This window comes from Loxodonta africana, chromosome 16 (genome assembly GCF_030014295.1).
Source record: "Loxodonta africana isolate mLoxAfr1 chromosome 16, mLoxAfr1.hap2, whole genome shotgun sequence".
NCBI classification, from domain to species: Eukaryota; Metazoa; Chordata; class Mammalia; order Proboscidea; family Elephantidae; genus Loxodonta; species Loxodonta africana.
The window spans coordinates 3732848-3751888 of NC_087357.1; positions in this window are offsets into that span (position 1 = coordinate 3732848).

Below are 19041 nucleotides of genomic sequence, written 5' to 3' on the forward strand. Positions count from 1 at the left end.
TGCTCTTTTTTGATTGTTCTTTGCTTGTTATATTTTTTTCCATCCTTTGAGTTTTAGTTTGTTTGTGTCTCTAAGTCTAAGGTGTGTCTCTTGTAGGCAGCATATAGACGGATCTTGTTTTTTAATCCATTCTGCCACTGTCTCTTTATTGGTGCATTTAGTCCATTTACATTCAGGGTAATTATGGATAGGCATGAATTTAGTGCTATCATTTTGATGTCTTTTTTTTGTGTCGAGAGCTTCTTTTTCCCACTTGATTTTATGTGCTGAGTAGATTTTCTTTATATATTGTCCTTTCCTCGTATTTGTTGTTGTTGATTTTGTTTCTGCTGAGTCTATATTTTTCCCTTGTATTTTATTTTGATGAGTAGGATAGTTTGTCCCCTTTGTGGCTACCTCATTATTTACCCCTATTTTTCTAAATTTATAACTAACTTTTATTTGTTTGTGTCGCCGTATCTTCCTCTCCATATAGAAGGTGTATGATTACATTTCTTAGTCCCTCTTTATTATTTTAATGTTGTCTTCTTTTGTATAATAACATCACTGTTACCCTGTGTTGGGCTTTTTTTTTAAATCTTGCTTTGTGTGTTTTTTTTTTTTTTTTTTTTGGATTTCCCTGTCTGGGTTCACTTCTGGTTGCTCTGCCCAGTGTTCTAGTCTTGGGCCGATACCTGATATTATTGATTTTCTAACGAAAGAACTCCCTTTAGTATTTCTTGTAGTTTTGGTTTGGTTTTTACGAATTCCCTCAACTTGTGTTTATCTGCAGATGTCTTAATTTCACCTTCATATATAAGAGACAGTTTTGATGGATATGTGATTCTTGGCAGGCAATTTTTTTCCTTCAATTTTTGAAATATGCCATCCCATTGCCTTCTTGCCTGTATGGTTTCTGCCAAGTAGTCCAAGCTTATTCTTATTGGCTCTCCCTTGTGGGTGACTTTTCTTTTATCCCTCTCTGCTCTTAAAATTGTCTCCTTATCTTTGGTTTTGCAAGCTTGATTATGTCTGGGTTACTTTCTTTTAAGATCTACCTTATGTGGAGTTCAATGAGCATCTTGTGTAGATATCTTCTTATCTTTCACAATATCAGGGAAGTTTTCTGCCAACAAATCTTCAACAATTTTCTCTGTATTTTCTGTTATCCCTCCCTGTTGTGGTACTCCAATCACTTGTAGGTTATTTCTCTTGATAGAATCCCACGTGATTCTTAAGGTTTCGTCATTTTTTTTAACTGTTTTATCTGATTTTTCTTCAAATATATTAGTGCCAAGTGATTTATCTTGAGTTCAGAAATTCTAGCTTCTACATGCTCAATTCTTCTCCTCTGACTTTCTATTGAGTTGTCTACTAGTGTAATTTTATTGTTAATCTTCTGAATTTCTGATTGCTGTCTGTCTATGGATTTTTCCAGCTTATTAAGCTTTTCATTATGTTCCTGAATAATCTTTCTAATTTCTTCAGTTGCTTTATCTGTGTGTTCCTTGGCTTGTTCTGTGTATTGCCTCATTTCCTTCCTGATGTCTTGAAGGGTTCTGTAGATTAAACTTTTATATTCTGCGTCTGGTAATTCCAGGAATGCACTTTCATCTAAAAGATCCCTGGATTCTTTGTTTTGAGAGTTTGTTGAGGTGATCATGGTCTGTTTCTTTATGTGACTTGATATTGACTGTTGTCTCCAAGCCACCTATAAGTTATTGTATTAGTTTATGGTTGCTTACTGTGTCATAGCTGCTTGCTTTGCTTTGTTTTGGTATACCCCTATGGGTTGTTTAAGTGAGCTAGCTTGATTATTTTTGCCTTTGGAGCTCTGGTGTCCTGTCCCCAGCTGGCTAGAGCTGTTATCAGGTATATCAGTCTAGGAGTCCATTCAGTTTTCTTGTATGAATTCAGCTCGGGTTTCCAGGTAGCTGATATCAAGTGTGTGGTACAGGTTCTGTCCTACAGTCTTAGAGGGGCAGGGGTGATTGGTGTATACCGGAATCTGATTGCAGCAGGGGGTCACGCTCTGAACAAGGCAGGGGGCTGAGAACCGCCCCCCAAGTGTCTCTGAGGAAAACGCATCTCTGTTCCCTAAAGCGTGCTGGTGGGTGGGCTCTGTAGAGGGGCCATGGGCACCCAAATTTTTTGTTGTAAGGACTGGGAGGTACCAGTTATCCTTGGGCCCCTGTCGAGGGTGGCTGGGCGACCCAAGTGGAGCCACCGGTCCTTAGGTCCCTGTTGTGGGTAGGTGAGGACCTTGTTTAATAGGCAAAGCAATGTCAAACGTCAAACATCCACCTCTCCACCACACCTCTGAAATGGTTGGAGTTTACCAACAACGGCCTATTGTCCTGAAATAGGCCTACACAGGTCCATGGAGAAGGGAAAGGTGCTCAAGGTCCACGGACGGTTTATGCCTGGACAGCAGCTGCTTCTGTCCTGAGCTCCCCCAGTTAATGGAGCTAGCAAATTATCTTTTCCCCCCAGTTGCAAATTTTTTCCTTCCCCAAGGCTGGGAGGATGGCTCCAGGCTCTCACCAGGGTCTATCTCAGGCCTAGGGATTCAGCCGCTGAAGCTGGGTTGGGGGTGGGGGGGGCACTGTAAAATATATGCAAGTACTTAGCTTTTGTCTAGAGCACCCTTCTGCTCAGGTTCCGGAGGTGTGAGTGGGCTGTGTGGCTGGCTGCTTCTTCCTGAGGAAACTGCAGCGGAATGCTAGGACCCACCCTCTGCTGCTGCTGCTCCAGGGATGGTGCCTGAGGGCTCCCCGCAATTCAGGTCCAGTAACTCCTCCGCTCCTGAAAGGTCTCTTTCTTCCCCTGCCACTCAATTCATTGTCTAAGCTTGCCTTTGATGTTCAGAGCTCCCTGCTTGTCACAATATACTCGTTTCACTTGTTTTTTTCAGGCCTTTGTTGTAAGGAGGGCCCGGCGGAAGCGGCTGTCTATTCGGCCATCTTGGCTCCGCCCCATTTTCCATTTTTTAATGAAATCCAAAAGCATATGGCAGAGCTGTAAGTGCAGACAAAGAAACTGCTTCAGAACACTTTACGTGAAAGAGTTGCAGAACAGTTGCTACAATGGGACCTCGTTTGTATGAAGAATGACGGACAGGGGTTTGTTTCTTTACCTGTGAGTGCAGAGAAGGTTTGTAAGAACCAAGCTCAGAGGCCTGGTCATCTGACCTTTCTGTGGCAGCTGGATTCTTCAAAGGACAGGGGAAGAGATCCTGACCATTTCTTGAACACGTTACCCTTCCTGGGCAGCAGCCGGGTTCAGGAGTCCTCGCTGCTCCTCAGGAAGAGGAGGCAGGCCTAAGCGTCTCCCTGCATCTGTTTCTATCACTCTTACCCTCATTAGAGGCTGGCTTTATCTAAAGATGTGGGGTCTGCAGGTGTGGGGTCTGCAGGTGTGGGGGTCTACAGGTGTGCAGGTCTGCAGGTTTGGGGTCTGCAGGTGTGTGGTCTGCAGGTATGGGGTCTGCAGGTGTGTGGTCTGCAGGTGTGGGGGCCTGAAGGTGTGGAATCTGCAGGTGTGGGGTCTGCATGCATGGGGTCTGCAGGTATGGGTGTCTGCAGGTACGCAGTTCTGCAGGTGTGGGTTCTGCAGGTAAACAGATTTGCAGGTGTGGGGTCTGCAGGTGTGCGAGTCTGCGGGGGGGTGGGACAGTTAGGAGACTCCAACAACCTAGAGAGAAATGTGGTATGTGAATTTGCCCCTCAGCCTACCTGGCCTTCATTCTGGCTTGAGGGCTGGCGGTCAGGGTGGAGGTGGTGTGGCAAGGAAGCCCCATTCCAAGCCTCTGTCCCCATGCCCTTGACCCCAAGCACCGAGTACAGGGCTCCAATTGGAGGGCTAGCTGACCCCTCGCTAGGCAGGCCCTGCGGGGGCCAAGAAGCATGTGAGGGGCTCCCAGGTGCCCACTGCTTCCTCACCTGGTGGTCTGGAGTCCCCAGCATCCCAGGCCTGTTCCTTGGACTCTCCCTTGCCTCCAACCTGGGAACTGCTGTGGCAGTGTGTAGGGTGGGTGGTGGGGACCTGAGCACCATCCAGTGCAGAGCTGGGCACAGCCCTGATGCTGGCTTCAGCACCCCACCCACCCACCTGCCAGTCCTTGGGGACAGGAGAGACTCAGATGGCAACCTCACCCCATCCCGACCCTGCACGGACGACTAGGGCTGAGAGGTGGCTCTGATGATGGGCCAGGAGCCCAGACTTTCAGAACAGATTGTAGGCCAGGCAGCTGATGGACAGACGCAAAGGTCGATGCTGATTAGTTCTTCTCACTGAAATGCCACAGGGCTTCAGATACGAGCAGGCCTCTCTCTACAGCTGCAAACAGCTTATTGATTTGGCTGGAGGCTGGCAGAATTCTAAAGAGCCATGCAGATGCTGCATCTGGGTCTCCTTGTGAGTGGGCAGTCCCTTGTTCATTCTGGCACTTGGGTCCCCAGGATGTGGCCCATGGAGACAGGCATGGAAACGGGAGTGCTTTGCATCAGGCCTCGAGTGTGGCTGTAAGTTTTGTGGCAGCAAGGGTGGCATTGACCCAGGGCTTCCAGCCTCTCTCTTTGGGAGCAGGGACAGATTACTACATGAGCAAGGTACGTGTGGGCTTACTTGTGCTCACTTACTGATCTGCAGCGCACAGTTTCACCCATCGTGAAGTTGTACACTACAGAATAGTAAGTACAAGTTAGCCCCTGCGTACCTTGCTTACCAGAGAGTCCACCCTGCCTGGGAGGAGAGAACTGCACCACGCCATCTAGCGTGGCTTTCCTCCTTGTGTGCCTGAAGTCAGTGGCTGGCAGCATCGACAGGAGTCCGCAGCTGTGTGCACCGACTGCATTCAGCTCATGCCGGAAACGCAAGTCAGCTGTGAGGGAACCCAGACTGGAGCCCCCTGGTCTGCATGGACCTCTAGGCACTCCAAGATGAACAAACAGAAAACATGTGGGTGCATACATGCACACATAGACACACTACTGTCAAATGTGTGGACAGGCTTGTGGACACACATGCACACATGCAAGTATGTACAAATTAGGTCTGGCAGAGGGAGTTGCTGGCAGGAGCTGGTGAGAGGAGGGAGGTCAGGCTTCCTCTTTCTTTGACTCCCTCCTGCCAGGTGGCTCTAGGTAGGCTGTGTCTCTAATCCAAGACCATAGCCCTCCTGAGGGTCTTCTATAAACAGCTTGCCTTCTGGGGTTCCTGTAACTCCACTACTTCCCCTTGCTCCTTTAGCCCTGGGATGGTCACCGCTCCACACCACTGTTAGCCCCTTGCCCTGGGGAATGCCATAGTCCTCTTGGGCTTCCCTTCTGCCCTGCCACACCTGCGAATAGCCCCTCTGTTAACCTCTATTCAACTATCAAACTCTGGAGCTCCGGCTGTTCATAGTGGAACAGTCAACAGGTGTTGCTATAGAAAAAATGAAGTTATATCCCTAGTTAACTATTCATATCCATGAATTCCAGAGGGATTAGAGAATTAAACGAATGGAAGATTATACTATAATTTTTAAAAGTATGCATATGTAAGTATTGTACCAATTTTTAATCTGATAAGACCTTTCAAAGCTTAAACCCAAAGAAGAATACTCAAAGGAAAATATGGGTAAGTTTGAGTGCATAAAGATTTAAAATTTGTATATATAAAAATACCTTAATTGAAATTAAAAGACAAGTGACAAATGGGAAAAAAATATTTCTAACAGATGAAAACTACAAAAACTAATAAGAAAAAAAAAAAAAATGCCCCAATGAAAAATGGGGAAAGAGAAGGATGAAACTATTTAAATAACATAAATCAAATGTCTAATGTAAAACTGCTAACTTCTCCAGCAATCAGAGAAATTAAATTAAAACTAGATACTGTATGTCACTTACCAAATTGCCAGCATGTTTAAAAACTGCAGTACTGGTGGTGGGATTAGGGCATGTGGAGAAAGGACAATGGCTCTAAGCTTCCTGGAAGGGAAGCTTTCTCTAGACCTTCTGGGCCTCAAGCCAATAATTCCATTTCTAGTTTGTCCTAAGGCTGTGGCCCCAAACTGAGCTCACAGGGGCTCTGAGATGCTTACTTTTTGAGAAAAACACAGAACTATCTGTTGGGTACCGTGTGAACTACATACTGGCTCCGGGTAGCTCCCAGGTCAAGGTTAGATTTTGGGTGTGTCCTATCTCCAGACGCTGGGGTTCCAGTGATTGCCGTGTTCACAAGCAAGTAAAGGGACGGGAAGCAATATGGAGCAGTAAATGAGGGTGGCTCCAGCAGCACACACTTCCCAACAGATGCGGTTATTTAAGAATGAAATAAGCGTGATATTGTTTCAGTTTATGTGCATTATTTTTTCAAATGGCCACTAAATTGCTAGGACGTAAATACTCGTTAAGTCATTTGGACCAACAGAACCAGGTGCCGTGGAGTGGACTCTGACTCGTGGTGACCCCACCTGTGTCAGAGCGGAGCTGTGCTCCACAGGGCTTTCAATGCTGGTTTTTCAGAAGTAGACAGCCAGGCATTTGTTCCAAGGTGCCTCTGGGTAGACTTGAACCTCTGACCCTTCAGTTAGCGTTGTTGTTGTCAGGTGTGGTCAAGTCGGTTCTGACTCATAGTGACCCCATGCACAACAGAAGGAAACACTGCCTGGTCCTGTGCCATCCTCACAATTGTTGCTGTTTGAGTCCATTGTTGTAGCCACTGTGTCAATCCATCTCGTTGAGGGACTCCTCTTTTTCGCTGACCCTCTACTTTGCCTCCTGATAACAAGCCCAAAGTAGGTGAGACGTAGTCTGGCCATTCTTGCTTCAGTTAGGAGCCGAGCACGTTAACTCTTTGCAGCACCCAGGGACTTCTAATAAACAGGCTGCTCAGGATTTTCTTTTTGACTCTGGGCTGTCATGAAAAAATCACTGGGGCTCTAAGGGCTCACCTGTGTAGCAAGAAAACTTGGAAACCTCTGTTTTAGAGTGTTAATTAGATACGTCCACCAAGAATTAAACATAACCCAAAAACACCCATTGGCATCGAGTCAATTCCAACTCATTGTGACCCTACAGGACAGAGTAGAACAGGCCCACAGGGTTCCCAAGGATGTGAATCCTTACTGAAGCAGACTGCCACATCTTTCTCCAGCAGAGCAGCAGTAGGTTCGAACTGAAGATCTTTTGGTTAGCAGCCAGGCACTTAACCACTGCACTACCAGGGCTCCTCCAGAATTAAACATAGAAAACTTTATTGCGTGCTTATAAGAGCAAAAATTGGAGAGCATCCAAAATTCAGCAGTCAGGTAGTGGTTTCCGATACCAAACACTGTTTGGATTCAGAGGTGATAGATGGAAACAATGTCAAGGGATAATGGGAGATGCTGTGTTTGCCGCAAGGATTCCAATTTTGTGAGAAAAAGAGCCACTCAAACACACCTTTATGATGTGGGTAACCTTATGTCCCCAACTTCTTCATTCTTCTGGACTCACCTGTCACATGAACATGCAAACCTGAGACCCAGATGCTGGTCTGGGCATGGCTCTAGAAACCTCGTCTCCTCTGAGTCTGATTGGGGACTTCAGGCCCCTCCCTGGTGGTTCTGGGCAGGGCATCTGCCCCAGTCCTCTCTGGGGTTCTCTCAGGGTGCTTCTCGCTGCCTCAGCCCAAATGTGCTCCTGAGCGGCCCTAAGGCTGACCAGCTGGTGGCAACAGAGATTCACTCAGAGCTTCCAGGCTAAGACGACTAGGAAGAAAGGCCTGGAGATCTCCTTCTGAAAATCAGCCAATGAAAACCCTGTGGATCACAGGATATTGCACTTGCTTCCTTTGGACACATGTCAGGAGAGGCTGACTTCTGGAGAAGGACATCATCATTGGTTTAGTGGAAGGCCAACGAAAAAGAGGGAGACCCTCAACGAGATGGACTGACACAAAGCCACACAGTGGGCTCACACATACCAGCAAACATGAAGACGGTGCACCAGGCTTGGGCAGCGTTTCATTCTGTTGTATGTGGGGTCACCGTGAGTCGGAGCCGACTGGAGGACAACTCGGACTGCGCAGTGGACAGGGGGCGATTTGAAACAATCTGAGCACAAAGCAGGAAACCACTCAAAGCTGGGGCCTGGGTGTTGGGGTCCCAAGGCCAGGACTCCTAGGTAGGCTCCCTCTTTGGCTCCCAGACCCTCCTCTAGGAGCCCTCCCCCTCCTCGCCCCCCTGGGCCCCTCAGAGTTCACCCCTCATGGTTTCCAGCCCCCCCAGTGGGCACCCCTTCCTTAACTGTGGGGCACTGTGACTCTGCCTGGCCCTTCCACACGTTCCACACCGTGCCCTGGGGTTTTCTCTCAGAACTCAGAGGGCTATTAACATATTTTCCTAAACAAACAAGTAGTTTCCCCTGGAGATGAACTCAGTAACCCTGTCAGAGCTGGAGCTGGAAGTTAAAGGACAAAAGCAGGTTGCCCTGCTGCAGAAGTCCTCGCCTTCGGCCTGCCCCTCCAGCTGCTGCCCACCCCAAAGCCCTGCTCATCTGCTCCCACAGCCCCCAGACTCCCTGCACAGCTAGGCCTCCAGGCCCTGTGGAGCTCCCCCCCCCCCACACGCCCGCCACACACACAAGCTTGCCTGGACTCAGCGCTCCGTTCTCCACCAGTAGCCACCCTGCCCCTCCTCTCTCCTCCTGCCTCCTCTGTGCACTCCTGTCTCGGGGGCCTTTGCACTTGCTTTGCCTTCTGCCTGGAGCAGTCTCCCACCCTCATACTGCTGCCTCCTGTATCCAGGCCAGTTGCTGCAGAGAAGATCCTGAGTCATGGTGCCCCATGGGCATTAGAGTACAATTGTGCTCCACAGGGCTGTCAACGGCTGATTTTTTAGAAGTAGATCACTAGGTCTTTCTTCCGAGGTGCTTCTCGGTGGACTCGAACCTCCAGCCTTGTGGTTAGCAGCTGACATGTTCACTGTTTGCACCACCCAGGGACTCCTCAAATTTTCTACAAAACTGATAAATTGCTTTCATCATTAAATACAGCAGGACGCAGTATTTTAAGAGAAAACACCCCAAAGCAGCCCTGCAGCCCCCGAGTTTCCACTGCAGCAGAGGCAAAGCCAGCCTCCTGCTGAGGATCGGGGAGGGCTCCCAGTGAGAGCTCACAGGCAGGGAGTGGGGCTGGCCCTGGGCTCAGACCACAGAGCAGGACCTGGCTGGGCTCCTTCTGGCCAAGGAGCCATGAACACCTCCTGCCGGAAGGACACGTCCGGTTGCTGGGGCAAGAGGCCAGCTCAGCCCTGGCTGCTCAGAGCTCTGGGCTGGGATGTGCTTTGTGCCGGCCAACCCGTCCCCCCACCCCACACACACACCCTCCAGTGCTCAGGAGGGGCAGCAGGACCATGGGAGGGAGCTGGTGCCTCTGTTCTGGCCCCCAGGCCAGGATATCCCCACCTGCACTTCTCAGGGGCCCCTACCCCCATCTCCATCTCTCCATCTCTCCCTTCTTCCCTCCCTCCCTTTTTCCTCCTTCCCTCCCACCTTCCCACCTTTTTCACTCCCTTCCTCTTCCTCTCCCTCCCTCCCCCCACCTCAAGCCCCTTCCTTTCTTTTCTGGAGTCTGAGGAGTGTGACTTTGTTTCAAGTACTGGGTACAAAGTAACTCTGGAATAGAGCTGAACCAAGACATCAGCTCCCTCTCCAGCACCTGCCCACCGAGGGTCCAAACACCTGACTCCCTAGGTTGCACCCCCCTTTCCAGCATCCCAGGTACCTCTGTGCTACCCCCACTGGAGACCCAGGTATCTCCCAGGGAGCTGCCGAGCATTCCGGGACTCTGGGAACTCAAACTCCAGCCCAGGTCTACCCCTAAGCCCCGAGCCCACCCTCCTGACCACCAGCTCTCATGGACAACCCACAGGACCAAGGGGAGAACAGCTTCACAGGCGAGGTACCTCACTGAATGTAACCAGCCAGCCAGGGTGCTAGTCCTCTGTGGGATACCTTGAGGGCCCCAGACCTGCTGGGGCCGGGGGTGGGGGACCAAGCCAGGGGACAGAGCTGCCAACCCTGTGGCTGCCTTGTCACCCCCTTTCCAACCAGGACGATGCTTGGGGTGGAGCCCACCTCCCTGAAACTTCCACCTTACTGAGCATAGTGTCCTCGCCCCCGCCATCCTCCCCTCCCAGAACTGTCCTCCTCCCCAGCACCCTCCCCTCCCGGAACTGTCCTCCCCTCCTTGGGGTCGCCTTCCCTTCCCAGTACCATCCATTCCTCCCAGGGCCATCCATCCCTCCCAAGACTGTCCTCTCCCAGGATCCCTCCCCTCCCATGACCTCTCCCCTCCCAAGAACCCTCCCCTCCCAGGACCATCCTCCCCTCTCAGGACCCCTCCCCTCCCAGGACCATCCTCCCCTCTCAGGACCCCTCCCCTCCCAGGACCATCCTCCCCTCTCAGGACCCCTCCCCTCCCAGGACCATCCTCACCTCTCAGGACCCCTCCCCTCCCAGGACCCCTCCCCTCCCAGGACTCCTCCCTACCCAGGACCACCCACCCAGGTAATGAGGTGTTGCATAAGGTTTTTCCTTTCCTCCCCAGCAGCTCTCTGGGCTCCGATTTAATTAAGAGTGTATTTCCAGGTGCAGAATCTGGGACACGGTGATAAGCACGGGTCTGGGGGTTGGGGGGCCAGGCTGTGGGGGGGCTGAGGCCATTCCTCTCCTGGCATCCCAGCACCACCTGCCAACACCCAGCCCCATGTGGATGTGGGCGGGGAGGTCAGCCTTGGTGGGTGCTGTCTTCGTGGAGGGGCCTGCAGCTGGCCCAGCCCCACTCACAGCTACTTCCCAGGCCTGCTGCAAAGCAGCCCAGGAGACCAGCCCCAAGGCAGTGTCCTGCAGGCCCCTCCACCCTCCCTTGACCCAGAGTCCCCGGCAGCTCACTGTGCCGTTGCAGGTAGTATACAAGCATGCCCTAGATTGCAGGGTCCCTAGGCAAAGGCTGGGTGCTGGGGAGCCCCCTTTCTGAGTTTTCACTGCAGTGTCACCCACTGTGCCCCAGCGGCCACTCAGGCAACAGCAGAGCCCCTAGCTCAGCCCTGCCCCCTCTAGACAGGACTTCATGAGGCACTGAGCCTGCCGCCCACCCCCAGGCTTCTGCCCGCCAGCTCACCTGTGGGTCCCATTCCGAGTGGAGGGCCCGACTATGCCCCCTTGGCTTTGACTGGCAGAGTGGACCTGGGCTCAGGCCTGCACGCAGACCTGTATCCGGCCACAGGCCTGGCTCAGTGTGGGGACGGCCCACACAGGCTACTCACAAAAGGGCTCCCTGGGCGTCTGGATCTGGAACCCTAGAGACAGGGCATCGTTACTGCCTAGGGGAGACCGCACCAGAGGAAGGCAGCAGGATCTCGCTGAACCCCCAGCTGGAAGCTGCCCAAGGGCTCCCCAGGCATGAGCCCACTATTCCAGCAAGGCTTTCTTCCCCTGGGCCTGGCAGGATGTAGGGTGTGAGGGGCCTGGAGGGGCCTGGAGGGGCCTGGAGGGGCAGGTGTGCCAACTGCCTGGGGTGGGGAGCAGGGCTGGGCATGTCCTTGGGGCATCAGCAGGGCAGGGCTTTTTGGAAAGGATTTAATATTTGTTACTTCAAAGAAGCACCCAAGAACCCTCGGGCGTTGCTGGTGGGAATGTGAAATGGTGCAGTTGCTATGGAAAACAGTTTGATGGTTCCTCAAAAAGTTAAACATAGAACCACCATAAACCTAAAAAAACCAAGCCCGTTGCTGTCAAGTTGATTCCAAGTCATAGCAACCCTATTAGGACAGAGTAGAACTGCCCGAAAGGGTTTCCAAGGAGCAGCTGGTGGATTTCAACTGCTGACCTTTCGGGTAGCAGCTGAGCTTTTAACCACTGCACCACCAGGGCTCCAGAACTACCATTAAAAGAAAAAAAACAAAAACGCAAACCCATTGCCATCAAGTCGATTCCAATTCACAGCGACCGTATACTACCATATGACCCAGCAACTGCACTCCTAGGAGTACACCCAAGAGAACTGAAAGCAACAATGCAGACAGATGCATGTCCACCAGTGTTCAGTGCAGCATTGCTTACAATAGTCAAAATGTGGAAACAACCTAAACGTTCATCAACAGATGAATGGATAACAAGTTGTGGTCCATCCGTACAGTGAGCAATATTACTCAGCCATGAAGACAGATGAAGTTCTGACACATGCTACAACATGGATGGACCTTGAAAGCATCATGCCAAGTGAACTCAGCCAGACACAAAGAGACAAGTATTGTGTGATCCCACTTCCGTGAAACACCTAGAACAGACAAATGTATAGAGACAGAAGTAGACAAGTGATTGCTAGGGGCTGAAAGGGAAGAGTGGGGAGTTACTGCCTTAAAGGGTGTTTAGTTTCTGTTTCGGGTGATGAAAAACACTTGGAAATGGATAGTGGTGATAATTGCACAACACGGTGAATGTAATTAATGTCCCTGAATTGTGACTTAAAAATGGTTAAAATGGCAATTTTTTGTTATGTGTCTTTTATCACAATAAAAAACAAAGCAGCAGCCAACCTGGGAAGCAATTTCTCGTCCTGAGCCCACCCTCTTGTGGGCAACCTTCTCTGACCTCAGTCAAGGCCTGGCTTGGCCGTCAGGGTGTCCTGGAAGCTTCTGGGCTGGGCAGGCACAGGCTCTTTTGGACTCTGGGCCAGAGAAGAAAACCAGAAAACCAGATGGGCTTCCAGACCGGCTTGGCTCCGTCCACTTCCTTTCCCACAGTTCAGCCTGAGTGCTACTACTCTGAGCAAGACCTGCTGTGGTGTCCTGCCTCCAGGGGGCGCCTGCTGCTGAGATGGGAAGGGAGGGGGGATGGGGGGCCTGCTGCCAGGAATGGGGGGGTGGGAACACCTGCCGCTGTGCTCAGAGAGCAGACCACAAGTTTGTCTGTCCTGGCCTGTGCTGCCCTCTGGGAGAGTCACGCCCCCGACCCCCCAGCTCCAGGCCCCCCAACACAGCTGTGGGCTTGTCTGGAACCTCAAGGCCTACGGAGAGACAGCTAGGGGGTCCGGTGTCTAGCTCGGCCACCCAGGAGGACTCACCTCACGTGGCCTCAGTTTCTCTGTACATCCAACGGGCACTAACCTCCCGCAGCAGCGGGGGAGCGGGGTTGGGGGGGGCTCTCACTAAGGGCTACCCAGACCTTCCTGTTGGCCCACAGCTGCCTACCCTGTGTCTGCTCAACGATGCCCCTACCCCATCTACCCAGAGACACAAGCCCAAGCAGAGGCTGGCGACTGGCCAAGGGCAGCAGAGCCCTGGCTCCTTCCGAGGCCTGGCTACCCCAGCTGCGAAGGAACCAGCTGGTGTTCAACAGAGACAGAAGACATGAGAGCTTGCTGGGTGGCATGGGCCGTCCAACGGGGGTGAAGCGAGGGAGGGCCACAGGGCATGGCCGGCGACTCTCCTTGGGGAGCCAGTGGCCTTGTCCACCTGAGCCACCGGGTCTGAGTGCCAGAGACAGAGCTGGGAGCTGTGGGGCGGTGGACCAGGGCCCCAGACACTCGGACCCATAGCTCCATTCATGGCTGGGTGAACTCGGCCCCTCTGGCTTGCTCTCCTCATCTGTAACGTGGGTCATTAGAGTGGGCAATGATTCAGGTGCTTGGCTGGCAGCCCAGCGTGGGCAACCACAGCAGGAAGACCTGCCCTCCCTGAACCCCACAGCCAAGTCTCCCCACACAGCCCCCTGTGCAGAGGCCCAACGCTCCATCACTTGCTCACAGAAGGGGGCGGCCCCCCTGCTCAGGCCAGTGGCTCGTGTCTCCCGTCCTCCCCTCTCACCTGACCCCTGCTCACCCTCTTGCTCACTTTCCACAGCTGTTCTGGGGGGACAGGAGGAGACAGATGGGGTAGGCACCTAGGCCTCCCGACCTTGGACTTCAGCGTTCTGGCTCAGCGGGCTCCTCAGGGCTCCGTCTAAGGAACCTGGGCAGTAAATGCTGCTGTTGCCATAGGTGACCGAGGACCATGGACATGTCTGCCCCTCCACAGGGACCCGTTTCAGACATTTCTCCCAAGAGGATCTGGGTCCACTAGCCTGCTTCACCTGTCCCCATAAGTGTATCTTCTGGACAGGATGACCACCTGGACACGATGACCACCTGGACAGGAATGTGAGGTCCTAGGGAGGACAGCAGGCATGTCCAAGTGCTGACCCTGCCATGCTGAGTGTCCCTATGGGGGGCACTTGGAACACTCCAGAATAAGACATACCATCACCAGCCCTTGTCCATCTCCCCGAGGCTGTTACATTCTGTCCACAGTTCAATGTCCTTCTCGCCTGGGGCATAACCTTAATTGGTGGGGTAGGGGCTGACTCCCCTCTCCCCTCAACTCCCCTCCTTGGCCTGGTAGCAGAGACAGGGGCTGCCTCACATGCACAGGTACCCCACCCTCTCCTCCACCTGCCTGGGTCAGAGCCCATGTTTGTTTTTTTTTAGAGAGTAGCTTCAGGTTCACTTGGCCATGTCACTGGGTAACCCACCCCTGAGGGCCCACAGGCTCAGGGGGGCTGGCTCATGCCCACGGGGCCTTGCCACCTGGAGGGCAGGCTTCTCCCCCCTTCTTTTCCGCCCTGGCCCCCTCTTCCATCGACTCCCCCTGGCATTGGCCTGAAGCCCCTCTCCAGCCCCCTAGTTGGTTCTGCTCCCAACTCCACCCTTGGGTCCTGATTTGGGGCCACATAACCCCACCCAGGCAGTGGCCTCTGAGGAGGCGTGAAGCATCCCTGGCCTGCGGGAATAATGACTCCATGTGGTTCCTGGCCCGAGAGGCCGGACTACTGCTCTAATTTAGAGACGACCTAATGAATGTCATCCTTCACTCTCCCCTAGGAGCCTGTCTGTCCCGGTTCCAGGCTGAAGCTGACCTGATTTCACCAAGGAGGAAGGCCCTGCTAGCCACCGGCCACCACAGAGGTGGTTGTGCCTTTGAGGTTCCAGCTGAGGAGAAACCACCCGGTAAGGTGCGGACTGGGGTTGGAGCAGAGGGCTGTGGGGCTCCTCACCCCTCAGCCTGCTATAAACCACCCATGCCAGGTGATGAGGGGACACTGTCTGTGCTGCCCCTCTGTTGATGGGGCAGTCAAGCCACAGGGCAGACCTAGACATGGAGACACCCCACAGAGATCAGAAGAGGGCCTTTCCCCATGCATTGTGCAGCACCAACTTGCCACAGGAGGAAGGGGCTCATGCAAGCCCCTTTCAACAGCAATGAGCCTAGAGGTCGGCCCCAGACCAGAGTCCCAGGGCCTGTGTGGTAGCTGGCTGCTCCTCAGGAGCCTAGCTCCCACCCCTGGCCTGCCATCCTCTCTGGGTTTGGACCCCCACCTGTGAAATCCGGGCAGAACCAGGTGGCCTATTGGGCCTTTCCCTGTGCAGTGGCCCTGCCTCTCATTCATTCATTCATTCACTCACTCATTCCTTTGACATTTTGAGTGCTCATATGTGCGCACCCAGAGGACTGTCCCCTGGGAGGTACAAGTGAGGGAGTTCCAGGCAGGTGGCAGGGGAGAGGACTGGGGTACTTAGGAAAGGGCAAGAAGGGGCCTCTGGGTAGTGGAGGGGGGCGGTGTTGGGAGGGCTCCCCAGGGAGGGGGTGCCTGAGCTGAAGGCACAATGGCCTGGTAAGGGGGCAACGGGAGCAGAGCCAAGCCACCTGGGGAGCAGCCCCAAGGTGGGGGGGACTCAACTGTCTCCCTTCATTTGGGGGTGGGGGGTCACACAGGGCCTCTGAGCAGATGAAGGGTTGGCCAGGCTGGGCTGGGGACGAGGGCTTTGGTGGTTCCCACTCCTCCCTCCAGTGTCCACTCTAGGGAGGACCCCCCACCCCCAGGCTCTGAGGACGGGGACGTGTTCTCCTTCCGGTCAGCCAAGGGCTGTAGAGGAGGTAAGGCAGGCGTCATGGGCGCCTCCCCAGAGCCTGACCAGACATGTGATCGGTGGGGCAGCCACTCCTAAGCTGGGTGGGGACAGGACAACCAGGAGAAAGAGATCAAGTTTGCTCTGTCTCTGTACGCCATGCTGTGCCAGCATAGCCCCAGCAGGCGAGGAACCCCCGTCCACACAACTGTCTGTCCAACTCCCTGCATCCGGGGCCCCTAGGAAGGTACAGACACGTCCTAGCCCAGCCACACTGTGTGGGCGAGCCTGGACACTAATGGTTTTTTCTGAACCACAAACCAAACAGAAGTCGTTCTGCCCTGTCCCTCATGAAGCATCTACTAAAGCGGTTTGAACTGGGTCCAAACCATCTATGAAGCCAAAACCACCAAGCAGAACCGCCTGCGATGTGGCTGGCCCCCGAGCTCCTGCACTCCACAGCCCTCACTCCTGTGGGGAGGAGAGGGCCTGAGTTGGCACCCCGAGGCAGAGCACACAGCTCTCCCTAATAAACCACCACCAGTGGTGACATTCCTCAGCCAACCGGCCACTGAGCCCCAGGTCTGCGCCCCACCGTGAGTCTCCCCTGGCCCTCCCATTGCATGCCAATCACCCCCAGCTGCCTGTGGGCTGGCGGGTCATGTCCACCTCTGAACTCCAACTCTATGAACTAGGTTTAGTGGTTTCACGAGGCTGTTCTGGGGTGTGCTGGGAGACATGGGCCCCTGGGAAGAGACTCCCACTCGGTGGAGATAACAGAGATGCCAATGTTCTAATCCCTGGGCCTGGGACTATGACACCTGACATGGTGGGAGGAGCTCTGCAGATGTGGTTGCGTCCCCGCCCTTGAGATGGGAGATGATCCTGGCTCATGTGGGTGGTCCGGTGTAATCACACGGGTCCCTGAAAGTGGGGCACTTTCCTGGCTGGAGCCAGAGAAAGACGTGACCTCAGACACAGGGCAGAGGGACGCAACATCACGGGCTTTGAAGGTGGAGGTGCCACAAGCTAGAGGGCACGGCAGCCTTTGAACATGGAAAAGGCGAGGACACCAGGGAGACCCATGCCAGATGTCCAGAGCTGTGAGGTAATAGGTGTTATTGTAAGCCACAGGTGTGTGGTGCTGTTATAGCAGCCACAGGAAGCTCATACACTCCATCCGACACAAAGACGTGCACAGTGTGCTCACACTCTCTGTGATCGGGCCTGAGACCGTGGTGTAGACGGAAGTCTGTGTGTGAGTCCCGACCTCACCTGGTGGCATGCACTGTCTGCAGGTGCCTCCAATGCAGCTTCCCCCCCAAACCCCTGGGCTTCAGCCTGAGCTCCATCATTCCTGTGCTTCCATGAACACAGGTATTCAGCCTGGTTGGCCCTCAGAGACCAGAGAGTCAGGCTCCACCTTACAGGAGGAGTCCAGAGCCCAAGTAAGAGCACAGCCTGTCTGCAGTCACAAGGGGGCCTTCTGGGGGCTAAGGTCACCAGGTAGCACCTCTCCCCTCCTATTGCTGCCCAGCTGCCCACCTGCCCAGCCACCCAGTACAGTGGGCACTGTGGGACTCACCTAGGTCAAATCCCTCCTGCTTAAAAGCTAACAGTGTCACCTCCAAGTGCAGGGAGGATGAGTCCCTCTGGAACTGTCACCATGCCTGAGTCTAAGCAAGGGCCACCACCTTCGGACACTCAGGCCAGCTCCAGGATTTGTTGGGAGGAGCGATGATGGGAGTGATGATGATGGGGGTGATGGTGATTGGGGATGAAGGTGATGATGGTAAAGGCAGTGGCGTGGTGATAATGGTGACAGTCATGAGGGCATGATGGCCCTTTTGAAGATGATGGTGATGGTGATGATGGGACGATGGTAATGGTGGTGATGATGGGCATGACGGGGGTGAAGATGATGATGATGGGGATGGTAGTGATGGTGGTATTGATGATGATGATGGTGATGAAGATGGGGATGGTGATGGTGACGGGTATAGAGGAAACTGAACAGCAGCTGAGTGTCCAACAAGGGAGCGGGTTACACTGCAGTGCAGCCACAGGGACCTGAGTTCTTTGGGGAGAGGTTTGGATGCCCCACAGCAAGCAGGCAAACAAACACCCCTGCCCTTTTGTTTCAAAAAGCCAGGGAGGAAATTTTCCAGAAAGCGCTATCTCGCTATCTCGGGTTGTGGCATTTATTTTCTTCTTTAACTGCCAAGTTTTCAGCAAGCAGCCTCTGTGTTTGTAGCCAAAAGAGCCTTTTTTGAAGCAATGGTTCGGTGCTGCTTGGTTCTGGGGTGGGTTCTGCAGGAGGCGAGGAGGGCGTGGGAACGCTGAGGGGGCATTGCTACGCTGGGATGCGGGCGCGCAGGCGCCCTCTGCTGCCCACCTCTGGCAGTGCTTGTGCACGGCGCTGCAGGAGACCCTCACAGAGGCTTTGGTAAAGTGGGGCTTTAAAGGTGGGGAGCACTTTTGGCATAGAACACAAACATTTCTGGCCCGTTTTTCTTTAGGTTAGTGACAGCTGCATGACCCCAGGTCACACCCCACAGACCCTGAGGGACACAAGCTGCGGGTACTGGTCTCTGCCCCCCACAGGGCCACTCTCCATGGCGTCCTGGGCCCTCTTATCCCCTGGGGGGCTGCCCCCTCTTGCCAGCACCTTCCAACAATTCGTAGGGCCTTGCCATCATCACCTGGGGTCCGGATGCGTTTCTAATGCTGATCTCATCTGTCTCAGAGCCCTGACCGTGAACAGCTTTCTAGGAGTATCTGATGTGGGAGCCATGGGGGCCTGTGATCAGTGGCTCAGGTTCCCCGGGCAGACCCACTTCTGGCCTGCTGGGGCCCACGTGTGCCACACCCACTGGCTGGGCTGGCTGTCACCAGGTGTGCAGAGGAGGTGGGGGATTGCGAGTCTGCCCACTGGCCCCTGGTCTGGCTCCAAGTGGAGGAGGTCTTCATAGTGCCCTATGGATCATACTCCAGTGTGAAGCGGGCTGCTGCTTACATACAGGTTTGTAAACACAAACACTCCCTCTGCATGGCCCCTCCTGCCTGGGGACCCAAGGCGCCACAGGCAAGCCCACCCTCCTGCCTAGGGACCCAGGGCAGCACAGGCAAGCCCAACCCCTGCCTAGG